We start from the raw sequence: 9546 nt of genomic DNA on the forward strand, positions 1-9546 counted from the left end.
GATACAAAAGAAATCTGAGATGTAGTAGAGTGTAGAAAGGATCAAAATGATCAAAAGAAAATATGAAGAGATCAGAATGATCTAAAGAAATATGAAGAGATCAGAGTGATCTGAAGAATATTGGAAGTCAATCCAAAGTGATTTCGAGGTCCAAAAGACCAAGTTTGACCAATAGTTGACTAGAGTTGACTTTTTCAAGAATTAATTTGAAAATTTGAAGAATTTTGAGTTGAAAAGATTTCAAGAATTGTAAAGTATGAGAAAAAATTGGACTACACAAGCGTTCGATTGCATCGGTCCCAAAATTTTAAAATGCATTTTTTAGCAACTTAAGTGTGTCAGATTTCGAATTCAGTCCCGAAAATGAATTCAGAGCAGCCAAAGTAGCCAAGAGAGTGATTAATCAATCATTTGTACAATCGTGAAGAACATGATGCTTTGAAGAAGCCAACAATTCCTCGTCACAAAGGATGGGAACCGAGTTGCAATTGAATTGTGTGCTTATGCAAGTGAAGTATGCAATGCAAGACTATGTTAAATGCAACCCTAGGTCTAATTACCAAGCCTCGACCATTTATCATCACTAAGCATAGGACAAAATCTCATATGTCATACAATTCCCACTGACATTGCAATCATGAGAATATGAATAGGACATATGTTATAAGTTTGTTGGGATTAAATGTAAGCATTTGAGGCACAAGAAGCTAGAATGACTAGAACATTTGTCCCTTTTAATATAACAAGTTAACATAGGCATCAGAGCATAAATGCTAGGATGATCAAAATGTTGCTTGCATGCAGACATGCCAAACACACAGAAGATATTTCTTATGCTAAGCAATCAATAAATATTATGTCCACACTGCCTTTGCATCCGTATCCTAGGACAACATTTGTAATTTGTACTCGCAGTGACTTGTACATTCACTTGGTAGGATGAGTATTAGATATTACTAAAGCATGAAAAATTCACTTCAACAGACAAGGAAAAGTACCAATCTTACTAATTGTCCAATTAAGAGGATTCGAGGTACACATGGCCATCCAACACGAGATGGAGGCTCTTATAGTGGACACCCCTCTTTCATGAATGTTTTAGATGTTTTGGAACTAAATCGCAAATAGAAAACAAAGAAAAGCTTGTGCCCCTAGTGATTACTTCTTTAGTTAGAAATGACATCATCCAGTTGCTCGAGGAGACATGATAAAGAAAAAATGAAGCAAACAAAGAAAAGAGCTCAGCATATCCTAACAAGTATGTCATTTTGAGTTCATTATTTGTTATGGGATTGATGTCAGGTGTCAGTGTCCAGAACATGTTTGAAAGAAATCTCTTCAGTAGGGTGACAACAGTAGATAAACACAGCCAGAACGACTAGTTACTGAAGTCAAAGAGGAATTTTCAGCAAGAAGAACTTGACTAAGACTAAGCAATAATAGACAGACACAGCTAGGATGACTAGTGACTGATGCAAAAGAGATCTTCCATAAAGGAATCTAGAGATGTTACCCAAGCAACAGTAGGCAGACACAGCTAAAACAACTAGTGACTATTGCAAAAGAGATTCTATGAGGAGAATCTTGAAAATGAGGTATAGTGGCGACAATAGGCAGACATAGTGAGGACCACTGGTGACTATTGCGAAGGGGATTCTATGAGGAGAATCTCGAAAATAGTGACACTGAAGGGGAATGCCCTCAAGCTGTAACAAGACTCAATCCATGGATACATGAGTGGAAAGCAAGAAAAAAAAAAGGAAAGCAGAAGCATGAAAGCGACTATACAAAATAGCCAGAAGATGCGCTGCAAGATGGAGCGTTGGGAACAAGAGGCGCCTATTTACCAAGTTTTCACCTTCTTGGCAAAGCTTCACTTTTTTCGCTACCATGATGCCTGTTTCTAAGTTTTCACCAATGGAACTTTTCTTGTTTTTTCAATTTTTTTGTATTTTTCTTCTTCTTCTTCTTCTTTTATTTTTTATTTTTTCAATTTTTTTGGTGTTACCAAAGCGCCTATTGCCTGGTTTTCACCAGGGTAACAATTTTTTTGAGGACTTTTTCTGATTTTTAGGATTTTTTTCAAATTTTTAGAACTTTGTCAAAGATTACTAGCCCTCAAGAAGGATTAGCTTGATTTTTCTCCAGTGTCTAGCAAGGTGTAGGATGAGATGTAGTAGCAAGCTAGTGGATAAGTGGAGATGGATAGGCAAGGAGTATGAAGCGATGAATGTTACCCTCAAGGAAAACCTTCACAAGATTACCCAAGCTAGGGAAAAGGATATAACAATATAAGCTCATGGTGTAATGAAGGGTATCGTGTAAGTAATCCACAAAAATGACCATGTCAAGAGATTGCTAAGAACTGAGTTTTCTTCTTTCTTTTATTGATCAAGACCAAAGGGTTAATTGAATAGGATAGAAAAGTTTGTTATGGAGGTTATGAGTGAATGACTTTAGGAATGAGGACATCTGAAGGATAAGCAAGATCATGATAGGATGTCATGGATGGAAGAATTATGCATGATGCATGTTTACCAAGTTTTCATCATGGTACTTCTCCAAGGTGCCACAAGAAGTGGTTTTCACCATAGGACGGATTTATTTTTCTTTACTTTTGCTACCAAGGCGCCTATTTCTAGGTTTTTACCGAGGCACTTTTTCTTCTTTTTTTTTCTTTTTTTTTGGATTTTTAGAGTTTTTGGAAAGAATTCAAGCCTTTCTCAAGTTATATAGCATGCCTATAAGAAAGATAAGTTATGATAAGCCAAGGCCATAGCAAGGTACACTCAAAGATGCTGATAAGGTAATGGAAGGGAAATGATAGGAAATGAGAGGTAGATGGAGGATAAAGTTGTTGGTTTTGGAAGACTGAAACAAGCAAGGATGGTAAGCAAGTATAAGATTTAGACAATCTCATGAGGGTGGATGAGATATTAGGCAAGATCAACATTGACACACACCTTGAAGGGCAGCGGAATGATGGAGGAAATATGGATGAAATAGATTGAGGCTTAGATATATGAGGTAGCAAAGCCATTTTGGAGAGGGGTGGAGTAGAAGGTTTTGAAGCCTTTTTAGGAAGATGTTGGGAAGGAGATGGAGTGGAAAACTTTGGAAGCTTGAATGTCAACTTTGATTTGTTTTCAATATTCAAGTCCTTCAAAAGAGACTTGGGAATCCATATAGCTTTTGATTTTTCATTAGATGCTTTGGAACACATTTCTTCAATAATAGATTTAAGAACCCACACCTTCCTTGGTTGAGCTCTTTGAATAGTGTACCTTTGTGGTCTCTTTTGTGTATTTTCCTTCTTGACATTCACATGTTGATTAGAGGAGACATAGTGAACTTTTGAGGATGGATTCATGCACTTGTGTTTGAGTTGATCATCCAAATTTCTTCCAAAGGACTTGGGACTTGTGGATGAATGAGGCCAATATGACTGGTTTAGATGGAAAGGTGAATGTGGAGAGTTCAAGTATGTGTATCTTTGTTGATCTTGGGGTAGGGTAGGAGGAATGTATAATGAACTAAGAGTGGAAGTAGGAGATAGAGGAACATAAGGTCCCAATATGGATGGAAGACTTCAAGGTTTTAGCTTAGATGGGTAGGGAGAAAGGATAGATTTATAAGATGTGAACGGACCATGAGTATGGATATCAACATCTTTAGAGTGAGCAATATGACCAAAGCCATCAATAGATTTATGAGTAACTATTATAGGAGCAATACCTTTGATAGGAGTATGTAAAGCTTGAGAATAGTTTTGAAGTGAATGTAGTGAGGTAGAACAAGAGAGTGAGGGAACACTTTCTTCAAAAGGAATCTTAGGTAGTAGAGGAAAAGTATCCTTCTCTTGGTCTTTAATAGTCTCCTTAGGGATGGTGGAAGATATATCTTGATCTTGCTTAGTAGAGGTGCATGACATGGGAGATGGAGGACTATGTGACTCTTGAGATGGAGGCACGAGATCTTGGAAGACTTGAAAAGGGATGAAGGAATCTTGGTCTTGATCAACACTTGTCTCTTCATCATTTAAGTGGTCCTCTTGACATGAAACCAATTTCAAGGATGAGGGAGCATCTGAATCTGTATTTGAATATATTTCTAGAGTCTCCATAATAGGCTCTTGAAAGGACAATGGAGGAATAGTTGGAGTGGGGATAATAGGAGGAGCAACACATGGAGGTTTTGGATCTTTGGTTTGAGTAGTATGGGAGAGGTTTTCAGCTAAGTCAAGATTAGCTTGAGTTTCCTTTAGAGGCAGCCTTTAAGGGTACACATAGTCAACTAGGGGAGTAGTGATTTCTTTTGGTGAATATGTGTTGGAAAGATTGGACAATTTAGAAGTTGGATGTATGTTGGAAGAAGTAGAAGTTGCATTTGAACCATTACTAGACATGGTTTCATGAGGTTGATCCTTCTTAGGAGTAGAATCTTTAGTAGCTAAGAGCTTAGATTTTTGAATTATGCCATTGTCAAAGAGATCTTGGATCTTGTTTTTCAGCTCCCTACAATGTGAAGTCTTATGTAAATTATGTCTATGATAAGCACAATAGTTACTCATAAAGGAAACTCCCGCCAAAGTGACCTTAGGTAACACAATGAGTTTCTTTTGAAGAAATTCTTCCAAAGTTGATTCATAAGATCTTCCCAATGGGGTGAAATCACGCTTTGGTTTAGGTTCCCAAGGTTTTTCTTCAAAGATATTTCTAGATTTCTTGGGTGTTTGTAAAGTGTTCTCAAATATCTTGGATTCAAGATCACAAGAATGTGATTATTGGTTTTCATAGAAGGAAGGGAAATTTTCTCTCAAGGAGAATTTGTTTGATGATGTTTCATCTTCCTCCTTTAGTTTTTGAAGTTGAGCACTCATTGATTGGATTTGTTGCTTCATGTTTGCAATAAGTAGCTTTTCTTCCTCACAAGGAATATTGGATTTAGCACATTTGTTGTTAGCCATTTTGATGTACTATGTTTCAAGTAGTGACAACCAAGTTTTAGAACATAAGCCAAGTTGCCACAGTCATAGATAATGACAAAAAGAAAAAGCTTAGACAAGGACCACACTAGAACGTAGTCTCAGAAAAGCAAGATAAGAGTGTAGTATATTAAAGTACGAGTAGTCTAATTTGAAGGCTAGAACAACCAAAGATTATGACTATCATGACACAGAGTACAACAATAACTAAAGGACAAGAGCAAGATAATTGAGAGACAAGATTAGTTAAAGTATGGATCGCAAGTCATTAGCTAAGTGGGATGCCACTATTTGGGACTATTTTTAGACAAAGAAACAATAAACCGATGTAGGAAACAAACTTGGTACAGAGCACAGATAGCTCTAACAAACTAACTTGACAGTTTAGACTCAAGATCTCACATGAAGATCCTCTAAGAGGCCCATGAGAAAGTACACAGGGCCATGCAAGGACTTAGGACAACATAAGAATTTTGCACAAGGATGTGCTCCAGGCTATGCGAAGAAGTGCAAGGTTTGACAAAAAAATAAGGACACTAAGGACAATAAGTATTTGCACAAAAGTTTGCAAACTGTGTGTGAAAATGGAAACTAGACTGACAATTCAACTAGATTTTGAAAAGACTTTGAAGATTTCAGACAATTTTGGACAGATTGTTGATTCATTTGGTAGATTTCAGATAGATAGAAAGGTTGATTTTCAAGTGTTTAAACAACATTTGGTTTTGAACAAGGAAAGTGTTTTCAACAAGACATGAGAAGCAAGCAGTAGTCGAATACAATCCAACTGAGGGCAAAGCAACTCAGAGGGACAGGGGAGTCTTGACTTTCAGTTTGTTTGAGCAAGTTTGGACATGTTTAGGACTTGATAAAAAACACACTTTATCCCTAGAAACAAAAAATGGTAGAGAAGGCAAAACATTTGTCCCACATCTTATGTGCATGCGTGTACCTCACACAGCCATGTCACCCCCTAGAGGGCGCCCATGTTTTTGATATGTTCAAAGGACTCAATAGTATACCCTGAATGAGCACCCTTGTGGTAGGGGACGAGTGTGTATACCACCTTCAAACGTCCAGTAGCATGCCTATGGTGAGTTCTACAAGAGAGATTCTTCTCCCTCCTTGCACAAAGATTATGCCTCCTTTTAGAGGTGAAGCGGGTTGCTTCTAACTAAAGGTTTTTACTTGGCTTCCGTTTGTATTAATTCCTAGTGGCTCCACAAGTGGAGTTGAGACTAGCAGCCCACACTAGCATCTAAAAGTGCACACTACTTGCTTAGCAAGCCAGGGGCCAGCACCAACCAGTGCATAGACAAAGCCTCTCCTTGATATGTGATATCAAGAATAAAGAAGAGGAAATTAATCTAGCTTTGGAGTCTTTTGCTCTAAAAATATTCTTTATTATAGTGAGTTGGAATCTCTGATGAAAGGAGTGTGCTCACTTGGGTCGTTCTCAGAGGTTGTATCACTCCGGCAAGCCCTCTAAAGGATTGACTCGGACTAGTGGTTTGATCGCAAGGGTCAAAGTTTCTAATTTCCCCCAAGGGGAAAGAGCATACTCCTCTACCTTACTTTCTCAGCCAAACACACAAAAAAAGTTGATTTACCAACTTAGCTTAATCAATCCAGACTTGTCTTTTCTCAAGATTTTGATCCCCTAAAAGGAAATCATCATCTCTTCATAAAAAAGGGCCCGTACTAGAGAACCACTAAGTTGCTTGCCTTCTTCAAAATGTTGTCTTTCAGAAGCGTCTGGGTTTCTGATTCACCCTTGGTCATGACCTCCAAGTGGTGAAGAGCATAATCCTCTATTCTTCTATCTTGCACCCTAGGAAGTTCACAAGCCCGCAATTAGACTATGTTTAGAAGCAAGAAAGAAAACACATTGTTTAGTGGGTTTTAATAGATTCTTTGACAAACGTGTCTTCGACAATCATCTTGCAAGTAAACATTTAGTCCATGTTTGAGTGGGCTGTAAAAGGAATCTTTGACAAATCGTCCTACAGACAACAGTTAAGCTACTAGAAAACCAGAAAAATAGAAATAAAGAAAAATGCTTAAGAGAAAAAGTGTTAGTCAAATAGAAGCTTAACTATGGGAAAATTAAATTTAACTTTTTTTGTTCTTTTTTATACCCATATAATAGCTTAGAAAATGTTAAAACCTACGAAAACATCATAAGTCAAAATTTTTTTTATACTCTCTTTTTTTTTAAATCAGAGAAAACATGTTAGTGAAAACGAATAAAACAAAATATTGAAAAACTATGTATTTACCATGTTGTTTCAAGATTTCGCACGAAATCTTGTGTAGGTCCGTGCAAGAACTTTCACCGACCCGTGCAAGAAAATGAGGTATCATGCAAAAATCCACGCAATGGGGCACTTTTTCGTGCAAGAAAGTGGACAATAGTGCACGAAATCTTGCACAGGTCCACATGAGAACTTTCACCAAGTCACGCGAGAAAATGATGTGCCATGCGAAGATTTACACAACGGGGCACTTTCTCGCTCGATACGGTATAAAACTTTGCACGAGAACTTGAAATCCTTGCTCGAAAAATAGAATGTCTCGCACAAAGATTCGAGTGACTGTACAGACAGAATGCTAAAATAATAGAAAAAAATGTAGATGAGGCTAGAGAAATTGATTTTCTCGGCCCCACGGTGGCCACCAAAAATTTATGAGTGTAAATGTGGCCTATACTAACACACACTTCAACAAGGTCTTTATATGCGGATTCATCTTGGAATGAACATGAGATTGTTCACCCAAGAGGAGTCCTACAAGATGACCTGTTGCCTTCTTCTAAAGGGATTTTACCTGCTTATACTCTCAGATTTGAGGTACAGGTAATCAGACCATCTAGAACAAAGGCTTTTGAATGCAACTATATGATTATGCAAATTAATCTATATAAATTGAAAGCATTAATCTAAAAAGAAATAGAAGAAATTAAGCTACATGTATGCATTGTTTAATCTAAATGATACTAAGATATTAAGCAAAAACACATATAAAGCTGTGAAAGTGAGTATGCAATCCGATAGCAATTCAATAGCATGAGAATTCAACCTCTTTGATAAGGAATTAGGAGTCTCTTAAATAGAATTCCTGGAATCCATCAACGGTTGAGATCAACTCGGATCAACGGTGAGGATTGAAGCAAGATTCAGGTAAAAGGGAAACTTTCTTAAGAAAGGAGAGTTCACTGAGCTTTTCATGAGTGCGAGAACAAGTTAACTAGATTAATTCCAATTCAAGAGATAGTTCACTCAAAGTTTCCATTTTAGAACTGAAGAGAAGATTTTGAAGATATTATTTAATTTAATAAAGTGAGATATGACCTCATAAATGCCTTTTTCATTTAATTGAATAATCACATTCAATTAATTAAAGTGAGCATAATTATTAAATTAAATATTTTTAATTCCTTAGTACATTAGCCTTAGGTGATGATTTAATTTAATCAAAGTATAAATACTTAATAATTAAATTAAATCTTAATCAATAGGTTTAATGTGACTAATATGAGTCAATACAATATAGGAATTAAATAAAGAGTCTAATTAATGCAAATTAGGGTTTTAAGCATTTGAGAATTAAGTCAAGTGGCGAGTAGTAGAATAAGAATTGCCTATTAGAATAGGTCTTAGGATTGATCAGAATAGACCAGAATTGGTATAATGGCAATGAGCCAATTTTGGGGTATTACAACAGTTTTTTAATATTTTCACTCAAAAATGGTGGTGACTCAGTTAGAAGGCTTTGTAGCTAGTGCTATATATTTCAAGTAATTCTAACAAAAATGGCAAACAAGAGAAATAGTACATGAGCATTTACAAAGGCCAATCCAAAAGTACCATTGTACATAGAATTACCTCATGGGGGTAGAAAAAACCAAGCAAAAAAGAAGGTAGATCCTAATCCTACTTGGAAACCTAGAGGTAGTATGTCAGTTCATTCACAATACCAACCTATGAGAATCATCTTCTTTAAACTCTGAATCAAAAACCACTAGACTTTTGGGAGAGATGTTTACTACCCCATTACAAGAAGAAAGGATTTATCATGATAAGAATGTCTCCTCTATAGGGAATGTTCCTTTTAGAGAAGATGTCGTAAAAGAAATGAGCCATAGGTTGGGATATAGGAATCCTCTAAATATTTAATTTAACCCCAAACAAATCCCATATGTTGAAAGGAATCTTATAGATTTAGATGACTCAGTTGACTTAGAGGCCACTTTTGTAGACCCAGAAGAATTACTTTTAGAGATTGAAGTTCTAAAGAAAAGGGTTGCAGAAGAAGATGTTAAATGCATCCGTCTAGAGAGAGAAAAGGAAGCCATTACCATGAATTCTCTCATAGAGAGAGAGGCCTTACATGGAAGGATGGATGCTCTAAAGGAGGAAAATAAGAAATTAGAAGAAAGATCTTCTAAGTTACATTTAGATGTCTTTGGAGATGTTGAAGCTTTGAGATCCAAAGTTCAAGAACAAGAATGCCTCCTAAAAGAAAAAGAAGGGCATGTTATCTCCCAAATTCAGCCCTATAAG

The sequence above is a fragment of the Cupressus sempervirens genome, chromosome 7, assembly GCF_028749045.1.
Source record: "Cupressus sempervirens isolate cs-2001-9-10 chromosome 7, ASM2874904v1, whole genome shotgun sequence".
Lineage (NCBI taxonomy): Eukaryota > Viridiplantae > Streptophyta > Pinopsida > Cupressales > Cupressaceae > Cupressus > Cupressus sempervirens.